Below are 22382 nucleotides of genomic sequence, written 5' to 3' on the forward strand. Positions count from 1 at the left end.
GCTTATGAGATGCCTCCACCATGTAATTTAACAAAAAACTTGTGACCTTTCAAATCTGGAAAATTTCAAACGGAGCAATTTTCTCTGTGTTGCAAGATTTACAAAGACCACACACAAAGAAAGAAAAACTGAATGGATTTATTTCACATTTTGTGTGCCGGTGGACCCTCAAGTTCATATGTGGAAAAAAAAACTGCAAAAGCGTATTTTTCTTAATACCTCCACTTGAAAAGAAAAAAGCAATCAACAGTACATGAAATGAAATGAAATGGGAAAAAAAAAAACATTTATCAAATATTTATAAATGACAATAAACATTAACAGAACAGGAACAGGTATAGCGTTCAAATTTCCTGTGAAATTGGAACTTTTGTTCCACAATTTTACTTCCCTCTTTGTGATTGTCATGTTACCTAATCAAATCAAGTTAAATTAACTATCATTAAAATAATACTTAAACATTGTCAATGCCATAAACATTTTATATATTTTTTTTAAATGAAAACAGAAAATTTAGCACGTCCACCTCACAGCAAGAAAAAGTACACCCTATGGAAGCCTGTTCATTTTTGTAGCATTATTCTCAATGTTATCAATACTGAGAGTTTAAAGTAATATATCTAAGCAATTAAATAAGAAGAATAAATATGTATATTTAAGCTTATAAAAGCAGATTTTCAGAAATGCATATTTTAACTAAGGCAAAAGTTAGGACACCCTCACATTTATTCCCGCTTAAAATGGTTTATTAGACACCAGGTGCACATGATTGGTAGACGGTGACTGCCCTCTGTCTAAACCTCAAACATGTAGTTTGAAGAACTCCTGAGTCCTGAGAGCCTCAGAGCTGTCTGAGTTCTTCAGAATGAAAATTGTACATGCCAGTGCCTAACTGTCACATGTGGTATGACCATGGCAATAAAGTACAGCTGATTCAAGTGTCTAGTTATCTCTGATATATATATAGAAGTACACATACGTAGCGGTTTAGGGTTAAGTTATAACCCAATATCACAACCATTTTTAGGGTTAGGGTTAGTCTTAGTCACGTGACCTAGACTGACCAATCACATGACCTAAACTGGCCAAATAGGGGCGCTACGTATGGATAGAATGTCGGCATATTGATACGGCAACCGTCTTCATTTATTTGGTCCTTTTATTAGGAGGATATACCCTGAATGAATGTGTTTTAAAACAATACAAATCAAACAATAGAAAATAAAGCTTTGGTTTATGAGAAAAAACTCCCAACATCTAAACACTGGCTATGGTAAGTGTATTCTTTGTTTTCCTTAAAAACACAATGAAGAATGGAAACAATTGGTTGTCCTACAGTCACTAAACACCCGTTGGGACCTTGTTTTTGTGTAGCTCCTAATGTCACCATCAACACTGTTTGTTTCAGCTTTTTCTCTACGCTGACTCCTGGGAGAATTACACATCTCCTCAGCTTTTAAATGGTACACTGAGCTCACTGGCTCGCCTTAAACTTGGCCTGTCTGAGTTATTTTATTTTTTATTTCTTTTTAGAGAGCATTTTCACTGAGTGCAGTAGAACACCTACATACACTGAGCTGCACTCACAAAGCCCACTGAAAGCTGCATCACGAGAGGTTACACTTAGGGGTGTCCCGATACGATATTAATATCGGATATTGGTCCGATATCAGCCAGAAAACGAATATCGGATGTAAGCAGTTTTTCTCATCTCTACTGTCAGAGACTATTGTTCTCTGTTTGAGTAACAGCACTTGATCAAGTATTTTCTAACATTCCACACGACATAATAATTAATATTAAGTATGTATGATTTGTGCTGATATCGGTATTGGCCAATACTCAAGGCTGCAATATCGGTATCGTATCGGAAGTGAAAAAGTTGTATCGGGACATCCCTAGTTACACTCATACAGCTGTCATCTACATGAATGCATCATCTTTGCGCATGTGTGTATGGAAGCCTATAGCAGTGGTTCTCAACCTTTTTTGGATTGTGACCCCATTTGGATATCAACAATTTCTGGGGACCCGAAATCATTTTTTTTTTTCCTGAATTACTTCTTGATCATGTTTGTTATACTACTGGGTCGATAACGTGGCACCTACTGTTTTTAGTTACAAAAAGGTTTAAATGCATAAAAAGATAGAAAATGCGTAGTAACTTAGTATACTGTATATGCGCTCACTTGATTTTTTTTTTTTCCAAAAAAATTTACCATCATACGGTGAAATGCTTATACGTACATCATTGACAAAATACAGGGTTGCCAGGTTTAGTGACAAGTTGTGCCAGCGCAGACATTTTAACTGCATTTTATTATTATCAATAATAATAACTAGATTTATATTCTGCAACGTGAAAGTATAAAACAGTGATTCTCAACTGGTGGGTCGGGACCCAAAAGTGGGTCGCAGACCTGAACTGAGTGGGTCGCAAACAGCTGGTCAAAAATAAATAAATACCTAAAGTCTCTCATGTTGGACTTATCTTTTATTTTGAAAGAAACTTTTCTTTTGACAGGCATGCTGTGAAGTGCATGTTGCACAGGAAAAAATACAGATATATGTTTTTAAAAAAGAGTGTGTGTGTTTTCAACAGCTATTTTTGAAAAACGTGGGTCGTGATTTAATGGCCGTGGAAAAATGTGGGTCCCAGTTGAGAACCCCTGGTTTAGAACACAGTATAAAACACACTGTTGTGAAAAGTGAAATAGTTCAAAAATGTGTTTCTAATCCACAAGCATCAAACTCATGGCCTGGGGACCAAATCCGGCCCTTGGGAGCATCCAATTCGGCCCACAGGAGAAGGTAAAAATGACAGAGACAAAACATTTATCATTGTGTAAAATACCAAACAAATTAACTTGTCTCACAGTTGTAAAAAAAAAACTACATTATTTTAATTTTTGCAAGAATAAACCATGCATTGCTGTAAAAAAAGATTGCACTGCATGTAGCGTTAACCTAGATAAATGGCTAAATATCTATATTTATTTATTGATTGTTATTCTTTTTGATTATTTATTTAAAAACATTTTGTTTTTGTACAGACTTACACAAAAATTGGTTTCAAAATCAAGGAATTTGTTTTTTTTTTTCCCCCACTGTCTTAAATCTGCTTCCCGCTACATCAAATTACTCAGTATTTGGCCCTTGAGTGAAAACGAGTTTGACACCCCTGTTCTAATTAGGAATATTTTTTTCTCAATTACTAGACATTTCAGATGACCCTAAGGTTGAAAAACACTGGCCTAAACAAGTTTTTGCTTGAGACGATGTTTGCAGATTGAATTATTAAAATCTTCATGTGTCGTGCTGTCCTCCTCCTGTCCACAGGGTGGGGCCAGAGCCAAAGAGAACCAGGCTGTGCTTCAGCTTTATCTGTGGAAGGTGAGCTTTGGAGATATTTGAGGACACACACAGTATAGCCCTAAAGTCTGATTTAACACTGGTGTAAAAGCTGTAACCATTCACTGTAATTATCACTGTGTAGGCACAAGGAGTCCTCATCCACACAAACAGACTGTGTGTGTGTGTGTGTGTGTGTGTGTTCGACGTGGGAGGAACAAAATGTCTGAATGATAATGCACCGAGAGTCCCAGGGTGTGACTTTTCTGTGTAGTTCACTAAATGATGCTACCACACATCATCAGACATGTTTGTGATGCAGGAACGTAGCACTTGTGTGTGTGTGTGTGTGTGTGTAATCCCACATCGTCCCTGCAATAAAGCTATGATTTTTTTTTATCTTCAGCAGATTTTAAACAGCCCAGAAAAAGAAGAAGCCTGTGTGAGAGCCATAAATCACAGCTGAAGATGAGGTAATAAAGCACCCATAGGGCGAGTCCAGCACTGCACTGACACGGCCCTGACTCCCACTCTTCAAACACAGATGATGGAGACTATTGGAGCATGACTTTCAGCAGTGGCATCAGGCTGCACCTGGATTACCTTGTTTTTTTTTTGGTTTTTTTTTAATTTCCATCACGAACACATTGTGGGTTTTAAATTTTGATGTAGGATGATTACTAAAACTGAACACAGCTTTGGCGATCATGATGATAAATGGCTGGAATGCATGCATGCATGTGGGGGTTTTATATACTAACCTTTTAACTGGTTTTGTAGAAAACTCCTTGAATGGTTCCCAACAACACCATCTGCATAACAAATTCCGTATTTCTCAGACCAGGATGATATTTCCTTGGATTGAAAAGCATGAGTCATTTGTATGCTCAGCCTCGGCTACATCGTATTTGAAGAGCCTGACACTGTAAACAGGACTGTAATAAGGATTACAATTCAATCTCAAGCATCTCCAGTGTTGTTGATTGATTTGACAGACTTTGTCTCTTCAGCCTTGCCAGGTTAGTCCACATAAGTATCTCACACACACACGCGCACACACACACAAGCACGCACGCAGCTTTGACCAGATGAAAAATTCCTCAGTGAGTTTGGCCGCAGTTTCTCTGCACCCAAGATTTTTCCACAATCACATCATCAACCGAACTGCCTGCGACTCCCTCGCAGAAAATAACCTGGCACAGAGATGAAAAGAGCATCAACGCAGCGAGAAAACTCCCTCGGCTCATAAAAATTAAGCATATAGAAGCTTTCATATTGCTTTGCTGTGTTATATCTCTCCAATAGGTCAGCATGACATCTACTACCCGGATATCATATTTGGATGGGTTATATTATCAATATAATCCTACATCTCTAGTTTTCATTTTCTTTATTTGATGCATACTGGGGGATTTGACATCCTGGTTATAAGCATGAAACCCACAGAAGCTCTTTAGTACATATCCCCCTACCTTAGGTTGAGCAGCAGGCTTGTATGAGCTCCCAGTGATTAATCACCACCTTCATTTTCTGCTCACCAGACCATCATCTGGTTAATTATCTGTAATTGATGATGCCCGTTCTGATGAATAAATTTAGCCATGTGGGCTTCCAAACCTGGGAAACCTCAGCCTTTGTGTCAAGGGATGAGAAATAAATCTTGATTGTCATTCCAATCTCATTACCTGCTGCTTTACACACACACATACGCACGCACGGATGCACACACGTACATATAATGCATAAAACTCAGAACAAAGACAAATTAAACGTTTGATTAATTTTTATTAACTGATAATTAGTCAAACCTTTTGCTACAATAAAGTTGATGAAATTATAATTAATGTATTTGACTGAAACTAGAATTAGCCGAAAAGGGTTTCTAAGGAAGACTACGACTAAAACGTATTATTAGACAAAATAAAATGTGTCGCCTAAATCAACACTTTTTAGCAGAAGCATCACTACATACAAGAAATTGACTAATATTAAAAAAGAAAAAAAAAACACATTTGTAGTTTTTTTCATTCAACAAATAAAACTATTTAAAGGCACATCGTGGACTTTTTGACCTAAAGAATTGATCCATATGAGTTATTTTAAATGATTCCTCAGGCCAATATACAGCACCTGACAATATCAATGTTCCGAGTGGCGCTGCCCTCTTGAAATACCACCCATGTAAGTTTGGAGAGACGGACCGTCTTTGGCCAGGTCATGTGACCTGGAGACCGTTTTACTTTACGGTAGTCACGTGACCACAGGCTCAGATATTGTTCCCACATGACGTCACAACATACGGCATTTCACGTTTAGCCTCTGTTTACAGCCAAAAGAGCACATTATGGTAGTTTCGTGTTGAGTTAATGGTGCACTAATTGCTGCAGTAGTTCAGTTAAATGTGAATTCTTTAGTAAGGGAAGTTGGCAAGTCAGATCCGTAATTTCGGGGTAAGGATTGGCTCTAAGGGCTGGGGTGCGAAGCGGGGCTGGGCTCGCGCCGTGGCTACAATTTATGGGCTGGAGGAGCAGCCGCCTCCGCCGCGCTCTTCTCCCTGCCGCCGGAAACCCGGTGATAGGCCCGCGTCTATGGCGCTCCTCCCTTACTCCCTGGCGTCGCCAACGTTGCCGGCCCCCTTTGCCAGGGGCTGGAGGCGTGCTCGGGTTCGCCTGTCTGTCCCAACCTTGGCCGCCGCGCCAACCCTCGGCGAAGGGGGCCAACGACTGCGGGAAGGCCAGAGAGTAGGGGAAGAGGGCCACCGACGCGGCGAGGAGGGCCGGGCCTCCAGCGGCTGTGGCGGCTGCTCCTCCAGCCCATAGACTGTAGCCGCAACGCAAGCCCAGGCCCGCTTCGCACCCCAGCCCTCAGAGCCAATCCTTTCCCCGAAGTTACAGGTCAACTACTGTCTGCATACACAATCAAAAGACAAGGGAGGCTGGCCCGACTGACTGTTTGTTGATTTTTGTGACAGTGCTGCAGCACTTTGGCCACTAGGGGCGCTTGTGTGAACGTTACTTGTCTAGCGCCCCTAGTGGCCAAATGTTAGTGTGCCTTTAATGATCAGAGTTCCATTCATTTAGACTGGTTAAATATAATCAGATGGAGGTGTTACTATTAGCATAGCTGGCTATGAGGTCCCTAGGGGGCCTCAAAGCTCATTCATCTGCTATATCTGAGCAGAAGGAAAGTGACTTGTCTTTATTGTCTGGATTATTAGAAGGAAATATTTTCACTTGCGTTTGTTTATCTGCTTGTTAAGTACATTAACAAATTTTGTCAACATTTTTACCAAAGACAGACCTTACGCCATGGAAGATTCATGACATTTTAGAGAGGATCTAGATCAATATACTGATTCAGGTTCAGTTTAAGAATAAAAAAAAAAAATCCCTAACCCTCACCATTGACGAAACTTAAAAACATCCGATTCTGCCCCCAGGAGCAAGTGAAAATGACAGAGAAAACATGAATCATTGTGTATATTACCAAATAATTCGGTTGTAAATTGTTGTTGAAAAAGCTCTAAATTTTTCCAAAATTCTGCAATTTTTCTCAAATTATTCTGCAAAATGTCCCCAAATCAAATACATGGTAGAAAAATCAAATGACATTTAAGTATCTGTCTCTCACTGGCAGTTGATGCCTTCCAGACTTTATGTCAAATTTATAACTGGAAGTACAAATTTGGGCACATTAATGTTGAAATTATTTTGTTTTCATTTGAAAAAGAATCCTACACGTGCTTCAACACTTCACCTTCTTACAGTGAGACAGTGATGCCTAAAGCCACCTTCAACCAAACAGCTGTTTAGGAACAGAGGAAGTGATTCTGTTTATTTGTTCTGCCTTTTTTTTATTTGAATTTTCTTTTCCCAAACACTCGATAAGATTATTTGTCTGTCTCTTGTGCTTCTCAACCCTAAATCTCCAGCTTCCCATTTAGAACAAAAACTGATAACAGCTTTATCTATGATGTCTATGAATAATCCGACCGCTTGAAGGCACACAAATAAATTGATTCAAAAGCAAACTACCCAGGATATCATCTTGAAAATGAGATTTGCTGTCTCATTATGCGCAGGATTCCCATGCATTTAGCTGACTCAGCAAAGAGGATAGAGGATGAGATTCCTGACCGTTATAGCGAGGAGTCATGAATCTGTGCACCTGCCTTGCAAGATCTTAATTCACTAATGCGAGGCACAACATAATCCCTTGCAATCTCCTCCCTAACAATATCCTCCCTAACAAGATTAATTAAATAAATGAATTACATGCCCCAAAGACAGTCAGCAACACGCCAACAATAATGCCCTGTAAAGTAAATGGATTATTTCAATTAGGACAACAATCGGAACAGAACCACTGTTGTTGTCTCGCTCAGGAAAGTTACGCCGCAAGCGTGTTGGACAGTTCAGGCCTATTAGGTCCTGATATAAAAAGTGAGCTGGCAGCTGAGAATGTGTGCAGGGAGACATTGGAGATAATTACAACACATTTCTAATGTGCAACTATCCGGTGTGTATTAAACCCACAAAAGCCCAGCATCCCAAACCTCTCTTTATGCATGGCTGCTTCATAGACACACAGAAGAAGTGCTGGAGTTCCCTCCCAAGAGCTTGACTTGGATCAATGTGTGGAATAAAGGAGAGTATCAGTGGATTTTTTGTTTGTGTCTAAGCATTTGAAATGTCACATACTGAAGAAGTAGATTTGCTCCTTTAACAAGATGAGTCTACAAAGAAGATGAGGAGACAAAGTAAAAAATAGCGTTTGATCAGCTTTAGTGCAGTCAATGCAGGAGTGCAGGGCAGGAGGGACTTATTTGATTTCTTAGTGAAATGGAATTCAAACCCCAACCTGAGAGCTATAGTAATTCACCTTAGAAAAGATTCATTACAGACAAGTTTTAAAAACATGGTGTGTATTGTTACCATTGGCTATTTCCCTTTATTTGGGTGGTTAGAAAACTGATATGTCCTACTCAAGTAGAAGTACTGCTACATGATTGAAATTGTACTCATGTACAAGTAAAAATTAGCCAAATTAAATACTTTTCAAAGTAAAAGTTACTAGTTACTTACACCCCGTGTTTATTTTTAATAATGAATCTGGCCACGGTTTACCTTGCGTACAATAAACATCTAATTTATTAGCTTAAAAATGACTAGATGAAATCTGGCACAATTGGAACGTAAAGTACTTTCCACAAAGGCAGGGTATGAAAGGTATGAAATAAAAGGTTTGTCAAGAGGTACAGTTCTTTTTAAAATAAAATAATGCCAAAGAATTCCATTCAAAATTAGCAAAATTAAGTGAGAAAATAACCTCCATTCAATGCTGTTTCAGTGCGATGCATTACGTTTAATCTGGTTGGTTGGCAATGATGGGATGCATTTGATTGTTGTCTGATCATTTCATTTTTTTGTAGTTTCACAATGTACGTTGATCATTTCAACAAAAAATCATTAAACAAAAAACTATAATTTACTCACTAATAGTTGGGTATAGAAATGTAATGAAATAATTTACTTCATTAAAAATGTATTGATTTATATGAGTTATATTACTGAATTGCAACCCCAAAAACCAACTCAATTACAGTAACATGAGTACTTGTGATATGTTACTTTCACCTCTGTTTACAACTTACTTGACAGGTAAGAAGTGGTTACATTTGTTCAATTCTAAAAATATTGATTCAAAGTCCAACTTGGACGACTCCAAGTATGACACCAATACTGTGAGAATCTGTAGATGTATTTGAGGTTAGACAGACAGACATCAGTTGTCTCCTGACACACCCCCAATTGGAACAGAGCGTTCACAACATTTATACATATTGAAATTTAACCAAGGCAAACAATGACTCAGACATGTGCATTCTGAGCACTTCAGTGGGAGTTTATCTACTGGTGTGGCCTGAGGTCATCACTGCTAAGATAACCCTGATGCATTGCAAGGGCTTGTTACCAGTTGTTGTTGATGCTGTGTGGTCCTTTAACCCTCCTTTTATCCTCAAATTTTACAAAACACATTTTACTGTCAGTTTGACCCCAAGGACATTTGCCTCCAGAAAAATGTTGACAAAGTTCTTGTGTGAAGAACTTTGCTTATTTGTGGAATACGTAAATAACTCCTTGACAATGAAACCATGACCTGTTCTCTAGCGCCACCATCTTTTAAATTATAATTAATTTATCTTGGATACTTTTCATCCAAATCTTCTCAATTTTACTGACAACATTAATGACCACGAGAGTATGAAGCCTATTGGTTGTGGTGATGAGATGACCTTTGGGTCGGCAGTAGCTCAGTTCTCTCTGTCAGGGCCATGAATGTCCTCTCCCTCCTCACCGCCTACCAGGAGATGCCCACAATGATGGATGTGTGCCTCCGTACCCAAGCCTGCTCACTACAGACTATGGGGAAGGTTATGGGAAATATGGCGATCCAGGAGCGTGCTCGCTGGCTCCGCCCTATCTTCCATGCAGCGGCGCTGTGAAGTGAAGAAAAGGGAGGATGAGGCTCTGCACCTATGCCTCCCTATGAGGCCTCCTCTCACGTCTTCACCTGTGCATCGGAGAACAGCCCCGCAGCTTCCTCCCCAGGGCCCACTGTTCAAGGCACCGAGACACTCCGCCTTGCTTCCACAACCTCAGCTAGGCCCGCCTGCCTGGCTTGGATAGTCCCCGGCCCCAGCTGCCGCTGCACTGGTGCAGCAGTCCCAGCGCACGCAGGCACGGAGAAAGAAAAAAACGGCCTGACCTCTTTCCTCCTTTCTAATTGCTGCGCAGGGATCTGTGGGAGGCACAGTTTTCTATCCACGCCCAGAGTCTGGTGCTGTGGTCCTGGCTCCTGAGTGGCACAATCTGTTGGCCGTAGGGTTATCACAGGACGTGATCTCTACCATACAGAGCGCTCGGGTCCCCTCCACTAGATCTCTTTATGACTCTAAGTGGAAGGTGTTTGAGAACTGGTGTCTCCAGGGAGGCCACATTCCTTTTCAGTGCTCGGTGGGTGTCATTCCTGCAGGGCCTGATTGACAGGCGGATGGCCTTTTCTACTGTGAAAGTGTATTTGGCGGCGATCGCCACCTGTCACGTGGCGGATAAACCAGCGAGTTAGCATCCGCTGATATGCAAGTTTATGAAGGGTGCGCGCAGGCTCCTCCCCGTGTCCAGATCGGTGGTTCCACCGTAAGATCTGGCGGTAGTTCTGGAGGGCATTTAGAGACCTCCGTTTGAACGGAGTGAGACGGACCTGACGTTTGCCTCCCTTAAAGCTGTTTTGTTGCCGCAAAAGAGTTAATGACATTTATGCACTCTCGGTTCACCCGTTGTGTGCTCAGCTTTTCTGAGGTGATGCGAGAATCATTGAGACCCACCCCGGGCTTTGTGCTGAAGGTTGTGGGTTCATGTTCTCCCATTGACCAGCTTGCCTTTTCTGCCTCAGAGTGAGCAGCGACCTCATTTGTTGTGTACTGTTCGTGCGAGCTGCACTTACGTGGACAGGACAAGGGGGCTCGGGAGGAGCGATCAGCTGTTCGTCTCCTGGGCCAACCCCCGTAAGGGGAAGCCCGTCTCTGAACAACGCCTGTCACACTGGGTGGTGGAGGCTATTGCTTTGGCTTACTCGTGTCAGGGTCTGCAGCCGCCTACGGGTTTGCGTGCACACTCTGCTCTGGGATTTGCCACATCCTGGGCCTTGTTCAGGGGAGTGTCTGTCCAGGACATCTGTGCGGCAGCGAGCTGGGCCTTGCCCCTCACGTTTGCTTTTACATGCTGGACGTATCTACCCCATGGGTGGCATGGGCGGTTTTACTCTCCTGTTGTAAGCAGATTCCTGCCCCCTGGGCTGGTGACGTTCGGTAAGCATGTCTTCACTACAGATGTTTTCATATCCCATAGTGAGACATCTCACAAATTATTATGAAATAGAACTATAGGTTACTTTTGTAACCCCGGTGCTATGAGTAATATGAGTGAGATGTCTCACCAGAATACCCTTCTTTTTCGAACAAGGAGAAGAGGTTTGCTTACTAAGAATGGCGCGCACCTGTTGATGTTGGTGACCACCATTTCCTCTCATAAACATAATTAATAACTTATTTTTAGACAGACAATTTTTACACAGCTAAAACAGCTTGGGGTCAAATTGACCCCAGAGGACCACCAATGCGTGAAATATGGGTTCAGCACAATGAAAAAATATCATGATAATATTGTGCTCGATCAATTGTACCCATCACATTAGGAAAAGTCATGAAATATAACGCAGAAAAAAAGATTCAACTATTGTTTTTGAATGATACACATTGAATTAGGTCAAATTGACCTTTGGAGGGTTAACTTTGACTGTTCAATTCGACTTTATTTATATAGTGCAAATTACAACAAAGTCTTTCCAAAGCACGATCAAAATAATAAATTCATAATAAAAAGGAAAAAACCAAAAAAGATCCACATGAACAAGCTTGTAGTGACAGTGGGAAGAAACAACTCCCTTTTAAAAGGAAGAAATCTACAGCAGAACCAGGTTCAGAGGTGGCAGCCATCTGCCTTGACCGGTTGGGGTTAGTGGACATTAGGGGGAACAGAACAGGCTGGAGAGAGAGAACATCCCAGACTATTTGAGCCACAAACCACAGATCAGGAACTATCAACTCTAGCTTCAAGACACCTGTAACAGAAAAAAGAGAGAAGGGCGAGGAGAAGGCACAGAGTGCAGAAAAACCTGATACAGGAATACAGTGGAATGAGAATGAATATGGGGTGGTCATCAGTGTGATGGCTATACAAGGTTCAGAAGTGGGGGATTGGCTACAACTTGGCACAACTTTGTCTGACTGGACTTCACCCATTGCAGCCCATTAGAGCTATGTGTAGATGGTGGGTTGTGTTTAAATATAGTGTTGGTGTTCTACTATATAATCTTAGTTTTTAGTTCCTATTTTTAGGTTTAGGACTTTATTCCTAGTGGTTAGGTTAACTCTGCTGGCATCTGGTTTTGACCCAATGTGGGCCAGATTTTGTTGCTGCAGAACAGGTGTTAATCACCAGTCTCATGACGATCTGATTAGATATTGATTTGTATATTTGACAATATAACAAAGTCTGGCACGATTCAACTTGATTCTATCCAGGTATTTTCGATTGATTCAAAACAATAATATACACTCATTTAACACCATCAGTTACATTTCACCTAAAGATAGGGAAAAAAACAGAGCGATTTTGATGTTTTGACAATTTTATTCTTCTTTTTTAACAAAAAGAAGAAAAAAAACACCCATGCTGTGTTTTACTCACAATGTTGATCACATCTATCTTGCTTTTGCTTTATAGTTTTGGCAGAAGGTAGATATTTTAACAGGAATCATAAAAAAAATATGTTTTTGTTAAAGTCATTGCGAACCACAGCACAATATAAAGACTGTTTTTATCCAAACGACTGAAGCGACTGCCAATCTTACTGTCAAATACAGCACGCAGCCAACAGGATGAAACATGGATGTTTTCTTTTTGCATTCAGCCATCAAATCACATATGCTTTTAATCTAAACGTTTCTGAGGCTGTATGCAATTGTGAGCTGAAAGCAGATGCTTATGCAATGCAACTTTCGATCTAGAGAAATGTCAGTATTAGCAGGGCAACGGAGTGGAAAGTCATGACTCACTGCTATCTGCTCACAGCAGCACTCCTGCAAATACCGAGATGGAAGTGCAGGGCAGTCTTTGCAGCACTAATACATGCCTGACATCTTTCCATTTTCTGGAGGATGGATGAGCTGCACCCTTCAGTACTTGACCTCGGTCACACCCAAAGCAAGAGCAACACATTCCCGCCTTGATCAACATCACTGCGGACAAACTTCCGGTTGGCAGCGTGTTCAGGAGTGACCACCTCTGCAGTGTCGCTCTGTGCAGATAAGTCACAGGAAGAATGTTTCTGTTGCTGTCGAGACAGTTGTTAAGGACAACATGTGGGTGGGAGCCTAAATATTGCAGTGACTTCATGTTTCTGCTCAAGATTGTGCAAGTTTATTCACAAGAAGTCAAACTGGCTCAAGTCTGAGATAGCCCTTCCCCCCTCTTTAGATAATTACGCGTGTATAAATATTTTTATGCTGAAGTTCACAAACAACTCGACCTCGTAGATAATAATAACAGTCACTTCCTTGATGCATTTTCCATCTTGAAACACTTTCTCTGTAGTTCTCTTGCTTTTTTCTTTGTTTTACTATACTGCTTTTTATTTGAGGGTAAAAATAAACTCACTTTGGAGTTTTACAAACCATGCAAACAAGCTAAACTGATTAGCTGCTAGTTTTCTAACCAGTTTGTAATACTTTCTTCAAGCATAGCATAGCATTTAAAAAGCCAAGGCCATAGCATTAGCAGATGATTCCAGTGGGACTTTTTGGAGACTGACACAGCCTTCAGGAGAGAAAAAAAGTTCCAGGAACAGAATCAAGCCAAAAGGTCAAATATGGATCCTAAATCCCCGACAGGGTTAGTGGAGGAGTGCTGCAGAATTTCCTGGCAGGCTTTAACTCTGGCTTGATCGCCCATGAGCCCCAACAGAAAGAGATAGTTTCATTGAGTCAGCTTGAACAGATACCTGGTGCAGATATCTCTTCACTATCTCTACTTTCTTATCAGCACAGAAACTGGAGAAGCACATGTAGTGACCGTTGGTTAGAGTGACGGACAAGTATTTCAGGCTGTTTATATTTGGTGGTGTCTCCAGGCCTGCTTAAGTTACATAACTACCATTCCAAAAGCCAGTGAGTGAGTTTACTCACGGCTCCATGTTGCCAGAGATGCTTCTTCATGTTATTCTTTCATTTTAATTCAACTCTACGATTGCTTTTCTTTTTACAGGAATACTCTGCTAAAATATTGAAAGTATTTTCATGTCTTCTTTTACCAGCTCATCTTCCATTAACTCATCAAATATCATCTAAAAACGTTAATTAAAACTTCTCAAAACAAAGACGGACTGTTTAAATACACCGTGAGTGTTGATCCACAGCTCAGAGGAAGCCGCTCATTCCTGGGATGTGTTTCTTTAACATCTGTAACTCATGACTGTTGTACAGGTCACTAGAAAATGGAAATTTCTCACCCACTTCTTTCCATTTGCTGTTATAGGCCTTGGTGGAGGGTTTAAGAGTACAAAATATAGTAAAACCCAAACTGTCAGTAAAATTTAGACGGCAGGCAGTAATTAGTCTCACCATGGGTAAGCATAGCAAATGGACTGGGATTTGGAAAAGCTAAGTGTTGGTGGGGAAGAAAACCCAAAACAAAAAGAAGAAAAGGCCCAGCCTCAATTTCTGACTAGACATATATTTATGATACAGATGATAAGAGTAATAAACACTCCATGTTGTGTTGGGCTATTGTGTTGCTGAGCAATGTACAATATTTTTTTTCTTCTTCGGTTGAGACGGATGGCTGTGTGAATTCTTTACTTTTATCTTCAGTGTTTATCAGCAATGTTTACTTGATTACATAAATTTGTGACAGGCTCTTTCCAAACTCTTTCCCAGTTGCACGAAGGGTAATGACGATTGGTAGGATGAATGAAATGGACGCATTGTGAATAGTATCCGACTAACAGCTAAAATTGGTAAAAAAATTTTAAAAAAATGCACAGTATCTAAGAAGATTACACCTTTCCTTTCCCTATAATTTAATGGCTCCACATGGATGGATAAAAAACCCAAGATGACTAAGAAACAAATGATAAAATTAAAAAGGATTAAAGACAGTCCAATGGCTGAACGTGAAGCAGATTCAGAGCATCCATTCATTCATAACCTGACTCTTTTTTTTTTTACTCTCATAGGGTCGTACAATAATATAACTTGGCCAGTTTACTGGATCGTACCAGGGCCAATATGTGGGTAACTACATAAATCACACAATGATCGCTCATTTTTCTCCTTCCTTTTTCTTCATTACCATATTAAAAGCAAATTCATATGAGCTCTTCTAAATATTAAATCCACCGAAAGAAGACGAATTCTCTAATTAACTGCTCGTCTCAAGTGTCAGGCTTTCAGTTAATGAGGAAAGCTTTGCACTCGACCACTTTTGCAAATATCACATTTCAATTTCATCAAGTCATGCTAAAGAAAAATTACAAAACCCATATCTTAAAAAATGAGCTTTTCATTTAGAGCAGTAAATTTGCTCTTTCTTTAAACCCTCTTTGGCTGTCACTCCTCTAATAAACTCCAGCTCCTTTTCCATCCTCAAACGCTCAGCTATTCATTGTTTGTGTGAATTAATGTAAGAACTGCTTGACTCAGCTGAAAGTCTGAAAGTACAGACTTCACATCAGTGCAGAATTATTCAATTTTTATGGAAATGTTTGGACCGGATGATGAGTGATGTTATTTGTTCAAATGGAGTCTGACCTTGTCAGTGTGCTGTGGACTGAGAGTGAGAGAAGAGAGCGTTGTGGGCGAGCTGTGCCTTTTTAATTGTGTATGCAGTGTTAGAGGGCTGCCGTCATACCTCACCTACACACACGCGCACACAAGCACATATACAGTACACACACATGCATACACGCCTAGGTGTCATCTCAGTTATGAATCAGATATCATCTGTTCAACCTGACCAAGTCAAATTATTGTGACACAGCTGAACAAACTGCAGTGGAGGACCAATGAATATAATATAATAGGCTATAATGGCTCACATAAGGCTGTCAAACTCTAATAATTGGGAATGAGGTGAGGTAAAATAAGCAGGCTAAATTTACCACAAAGACAAAGAGACCAATCCAGAAGAGACTCCTTCTTTAATGCCTACAGCTATTTATATATTTACACATTTATATTTTAGTTTGTTCAAACTTTTAAGAGCATCCACCTCTAATTTGACTTTTGACTATTTTATATTCACCCTATTTCTGAGCTCACACAGTCAATAACTGTACACACACATAAAAGCTGACGACTTTCAGCCTTTCAAAATAAAAGCATGGGATATGCTTTATAAAAAACAGATAACTTAAAGGTCCAGTATTACCCATCTCCAATTGTTCTAAGAACCCCAACAACATAGTATTTGAGGTATATTTTCCCAAACTTGCCTGTTTTCTGGAGTTTTAGCCCTCTGAAAAGTCACTTTAAGAGCGCTCCTAAAAACATGCTGTTTTTGTGCCTTCATGCATATTCATGAGTGGGCGTAAACACACACCCGGCTTCAGCGCTGCTTCAGTGTGTGTGTTTATCACAGCAACAGGAGTGTAAATCATACAGTCTTCCTTCTCCTCCTCACCTCACAGAAATAGTCTATTTAAGACGACAGTCCATTGTTTTGCTTTTTCACAAAAAGATTATTTCTCTCTTCATTGGACCAGGAGTTTTTAGTGCTGGGTGTGAAGCACGGCTGACTCGAGACAAGCCTGTGAGTTCCTTTCTTCACAGGAAAAGGAAACAATGTGACATTCATACATTAATGTAATGCTGACATCTGTTCCATTGTTACACTGAATAAATCGTCTTGTATTCATGTGCCATAACATAATCTAGCTGTTGTGCCAGTCATCTAAGCCCATTTACTCCATGTGCTTTGATGCTTAATGTCCTTTGAAGCTTTTCTTGTCAAATAATTGTTGCTTGGTTTTGCCTGATGGGAGAGATGTTGTCTTTTTTGTTGTTGTTGCAGGAGTACTGTTTGATAAGGATTGCGTGACATCTTCTGACAAATTGAAATCTGAGTCCAAAGAAATTACATTCTTCATCAGACCCTCCTCTACTTCTGGGACTAAGACCAAGAACAACATCTAGGTTGATAAGCAATTTGGCTCCCTGCCTTGTACACAACAAGAGTAAAAAAAAAAGCATGAGAAAGCTGTCATATCTTTCATTAGTGATCCTGTTTCATTGTGTGTGTTTGCCTGCGCTGCACAGAGTCGGAACACAGATGTGAAAAAGTCATCAGGCTGTTATTGAAAAGCAGGTTTACTCCCTGCGTTCAGTCAGTCGGCCATCCTGACTCAGGCAGTCGGTGCCTACTTTCTCTACGCATCTGTTAAAGTTTAAAAGTGAGTCTGTCGGATCACAGGGACAGACTTGGACTTTGTCAGCCTTGAGCTTCTCTGCCAGGGCTAATGCTAAATGGATTAGTGACTGTTAGAAAGCACCAGAGGAGGACTCGGTTCACTGTGCTTGACCAGCAGCTCCATCCTTCCAAGTCCATCACAGAGCCACTCAGTTCTGTTTAATTGTTGTTTTTTTTCCTTTTAATTGTTATGGAGAGTATGGTCGATGCAGCAAACCCATGGGAATGAGTATGGAATCAGATTTGAGTCAAAAAAACTCAAGCAAAAAATTTTTGAATTGCAAACAAAAAAAATAGTAATCTAAAAAAATAAAACATTCCTTTTGTTTCCTCATCCTGCTTTTTTGCTTGTGCTGCCTTACTTTTTGCTTGCGATTATTGAGTTTTTGCTTCTGATCCTTGAGTTCTTGAATGTGATTCTTCACTTTTTGCTTGCCATTCTGACACAAACGTCTCATGTGGGTGGAGTTTATTAGTAGTGTGTTTTCATTCAGTGACCCAGATGTTGATCTGTGTCTATGGTACTTTAAGGCGGGGGCAGGAGTATTAACCCAAACACTACATTAAACCAACAGAAGAACAACTATGGTGTTACTTGGCTTCCTTAATTACGCATGAGCGCTTAGAGCAGAAACTGAAATCAAGGGCGTAAAAACAGCACTTAATGCATATTAAACAGTATCACAAGCAAAAAGTGAAGAATCAAAAGGAAATACTCAAGAATCGTGATCAAAAAGTAAGCAAGCACGAGAAAAGAAGGAGGATGTGGAAACATAATACGTTTTATTTTTTAAATTACTTTTTTTTCGAAAAATCTTATTTTCTTGTTTGCAACTCACACATTTTTGATTGTGTCTTTTTGACACAAATCTGATTCCATAAATAAGGAGCTAAAAAGGGCTAAACAAAGGTGGAGAGGGTGGTCAAAATGGACCACATAAAAACCTCTCCCCAACTGGTGCTGTTCATTTGACTCAACCCTTTTCTCTGTAAATAACCTTGTTACCACATTCAGCCTTTTTGTCTCCATGCTTTTCTAATGGCTGGCATATAATGGTATGTTTTTATTGGTGCAGCCAAGGGAAGCTGGGTATTGTCTGGACAGGATCTAGACTGAGATGAGGAGATAGATTGGATGAAGGTATGTGGTTGTGCTCAAGCTACCAACGTCATCTTTGTTTAGCTTAGACCTTGCAAACATTTATCTGATCCTAGACGTTCAGGAAATAGGGCCTCGTGAAAACAAGCAACCAGTCAAGCATTATTATCATTATAATGCTGGATTCCTCCATTGGATATATGCAATGACTAACTTGGTGTCCAGATGTTAATAGATGTTTTGTGCACACTTTCAACCTCCTGTCGGAAAGACCATTTCAACTTTCTGGGCTCGTTGTTTGCTGAAACCAAGTTGAATTTTTATAATTGTCAAAGGTTCTCATACCCCTGGCTGCCCCTCGCAGTGCTGAAGAGGGCTGACACCGAAGGCATGCAGAGTCTGATTTATGTTTTCTGGCAAAAAGCAGACAATAAATTCCTGTTGACAGGCTCAAATTACAACATTCTGGAGGTGTTGCAGCATGGGTATGTAACCTGAAATGGCCAGACTTCTAATGCCAATAATCTGCTTGTAATAAAGAGGTGCTGTAGGACAGGTGTCGTTGGTAAATCTCAATTTGGCCTAAAGATTAGGCAAAATATTTTAAAATGACAGTTTATGCTCATTTTTGTTGAGGACTAAGATTAATTATCGTTGAAGAAATTTGTTTGTAGAATTTGAGTAAATTAAAAAAACATATCAAACTTCTATTTTCAATATTAGTTAGCAACATAATGCATTTGTACGGAGTTTCAATATTTTACAGGAATAATTAAAAAATCTATATGAAAACAATAAATTGCCACATGCATGCAAGCAATGAATGCATGACTATATTGTCAAATGCATTGGGTCACCAGTCATCTCTGTGCTATTGAGCTGCAGGGTTTAATATTGAGTTTGTCGGTTAAAGGTCCCGCGACAATCCATAGCTATTTAAAACTGTACCTGTTTCATTCAGAAGTTGTTCTAATTCACTAATGATGCCACTTTAACCAAAGTGACTTCCCAACACATTTCTGGTGTTTTCACGATTGAAAGTTGTGGCGAAACAATTTATGCAGAGGTTTATTCTGTGACTTTCCACGGAAACACCTTCATACGACCAAAACTTAAATCATCGCAAAATGAAGTCGTATCACGGCGTCAAGTGAAGTAATGTCTTCCCTGTCTGGTGAAGAAACACGAAAAACTGTAAGACTGACATAAAAACAGTTCTCACATTTCAGAATTGTAACTTTGAACATTGCCGTCTGACCTTGTATCATAAATTTGTGTAATAACGTCAGGCATTTCAAGTTATGACAAAACCATGAAAAAGAATAGATTTTACTTCAGATTAAACCTATATATTCTCGCCAAATCTGTCATGAAACCTTGAGGCTTCGATGCCATCCATGCTTTTATCTAAGGGATTTCCAAAAATATTCAAAAAATTCAAGTCACATGACCATTAATCATCAAACTCAATTTCTTTATATTGGATCGTGCAAGCGGCAATTTCAATCTTCGACATTTATTAGCGAGTAAATTCTCCTATATTGATTATTATTATTACCTCTGCCAACAAGGTTATGTTCTAATATGTTAAAGGTAAGGTAGGCAATTTTCAAAAGCTAGCACGATTTTGAACGCAGCTTCCAACAACAATAAACTTTACTATTATATATGATAAATAAAACTCTGTTTTATCTCTATCAGCGGTGACGCGCTTTCAGTGTGAGCTCGTGCCTGTGAGGGATTGAGAACGTGCAGGGAGACAGAGAGACGTGAATGGTTAAAATAGTGTTTTTTTCCATTGGTTGAAGTTATTACAGGTTTACAGCTGCTACAGTTGACAGATTTTCTTCGTTCCTTTTTCAGAGCACATAAGATCTTAATTTCTGTCAGGACATAAAGACAATTTCAACCAAAAACTTAAAAAAGTGTATCGAGAGAAAATCTCTTACCCTAGCTTTAAGGTTTCATTTATTGAGACAACTATTTGGCAGGAAATCCACCTTGATCTCCTGACATGTTGCGACTTTTGTGTTTCCTTGACTTTTGCGTAATAATTTCAGCAAGATTCTGTCTTCTTTTTGAATAATATGTTAATGTTTCATTTATTGAGACAACTGTTCCTCAGTAAAGACAATGAATGAACGGTATAACTCAAAAACTAATGGACGGAATTTAATGTCGTTTTCAGAAATGATCCAAAATGGGATAAAATAAGTGAATAGATTCTCTTTCACACAGAGAGCTCTTTACACACGACCTTAACTGGGAACGGCAAACGTGTCTTCTTACAATCCTCCATGAATTCCTGGTGTTTGGCAATCTTTATTTCAATAGCTTGATTGCATCCTTCCTCTCGATGGAATATAAGTTCAATTAGGAAGGTTTTCTTTGCCTCTTCCGACCACAGCACTACACCCAGCCGCAGGGTCATCTGGACAATCTGAAGCTTTTCTTCCTCCATATTTTACAGCCTGTCACTCGATTATTATGTCCTGAAGAACACACAAGCAAATATGTGAGGTTTTTCCAATCTACGGCACCTTTTTTTGAGCATTTTCACTTTAACTTTTCATAAGAGTGAAATTTGCACTTTCATACAGAGTAGCTCCCTTTTTTGTAACATCTTAAACTTTACAACTCCTTTGATTTAATTGTCACTTTTCAATGATTTTAACGTCTGGTCGTCTAAAAATAAATAGCACAGAAAATGAAGAAAAAAAGGTTTTCCATTCAGTTCCAAAACTGTTGCAGTATCTGCCTGTGGAAGCTCTAATGGATGTCAGATGTAATCTTTAATCAAAGGAATATGGAGGGAAATGTTAGTGAGTCTGTGCAAGTAGAAACAGACCACAGAAACTGTGATGAGATTTGATTGACAATAACCCACATCACCTCCAGATTGGAGAGCCAACATTTCTCAGCCTGCTGAAGATTATTTTGGCCTCCATTGTCATTATGTGAAGTTTGAATGCTTTTTATAAAGTGCTGCACTTAATGGGGGCAAAGAGAGGTTTATGTGGAAAGCATGAATAGGCTGTAGATGGATTTTTCATGATTGCAGAATAAATGTCCTTGCCTGTTAGCAACACTTACTTATTTTCACAAATCTCAGATAAAACACAGCACATGTAATGTACTTATTTATCTGAAAAATCTTCACATACAATCACATACTGTATATCCTAGTTTTTCCAGACCCTTGAAGCACTTCAAGTACGGTCATTAAAAGCCAGGAGTACCGAGTGTTCTTTTAAAGCAAGTAGTGCAAACTTGGCCCTCCAAAGTATTTGAAGGATTTAAAGCAGTAGTTTCAAGCACGCGACTAAAAGTGCAAGTACTAAACATTCAGCTTTGAATAAGAAGCAAAAACATATACTTGAATACACTGAGCAGGCTAAGAATAAAACTTGACAAATACACTAAAATATACAAACCTCTGTCAGTGCAGTGTTATGAAAGCAAAAAGCAAACTCTAGGCTTTAAAGAGCGATCTTAAAAGACAATAAAGTGAAGATTTTCTTTGCCTCTCCCGACCACAGCACTACACCCAGCCGCAGGGTCGTCTGGACAATCTGAAGCTTTTCTTCCAATATATTTTACAGCCTGTCACTAGATTAATACGTCCTGAAGAACATGCCAACAAATATGTGAGGTTTTTCCAATCTACGGCACCTTTTTGAGCATTTGTGCTTTCATATAGCCAGTGACGTGCAATGAGCACTAGAGTTGGGTAGGCAGGGCGTTGCAAATCGAGACCACCGATGACAACACCAATGACAATTCCATATGTTTCTGCTGGCAAGTGTTAATCTAACAAAACCAACATCATAAAACACCATTAAAGA

Source organism: Gouania willdenowi, chromosome 10, assembly GCF_900634775.1.
Source record: "Gouania willdenowi chromosome 10, fGouWil2.1, whole genome shotgun sequence".
Lineage (NCBI taxonomy): Eukaryota > Metazoa > Chordata > Actinopteri > Blenniiformes > Gobiesocidae > Gouania > Gouania willdenowi.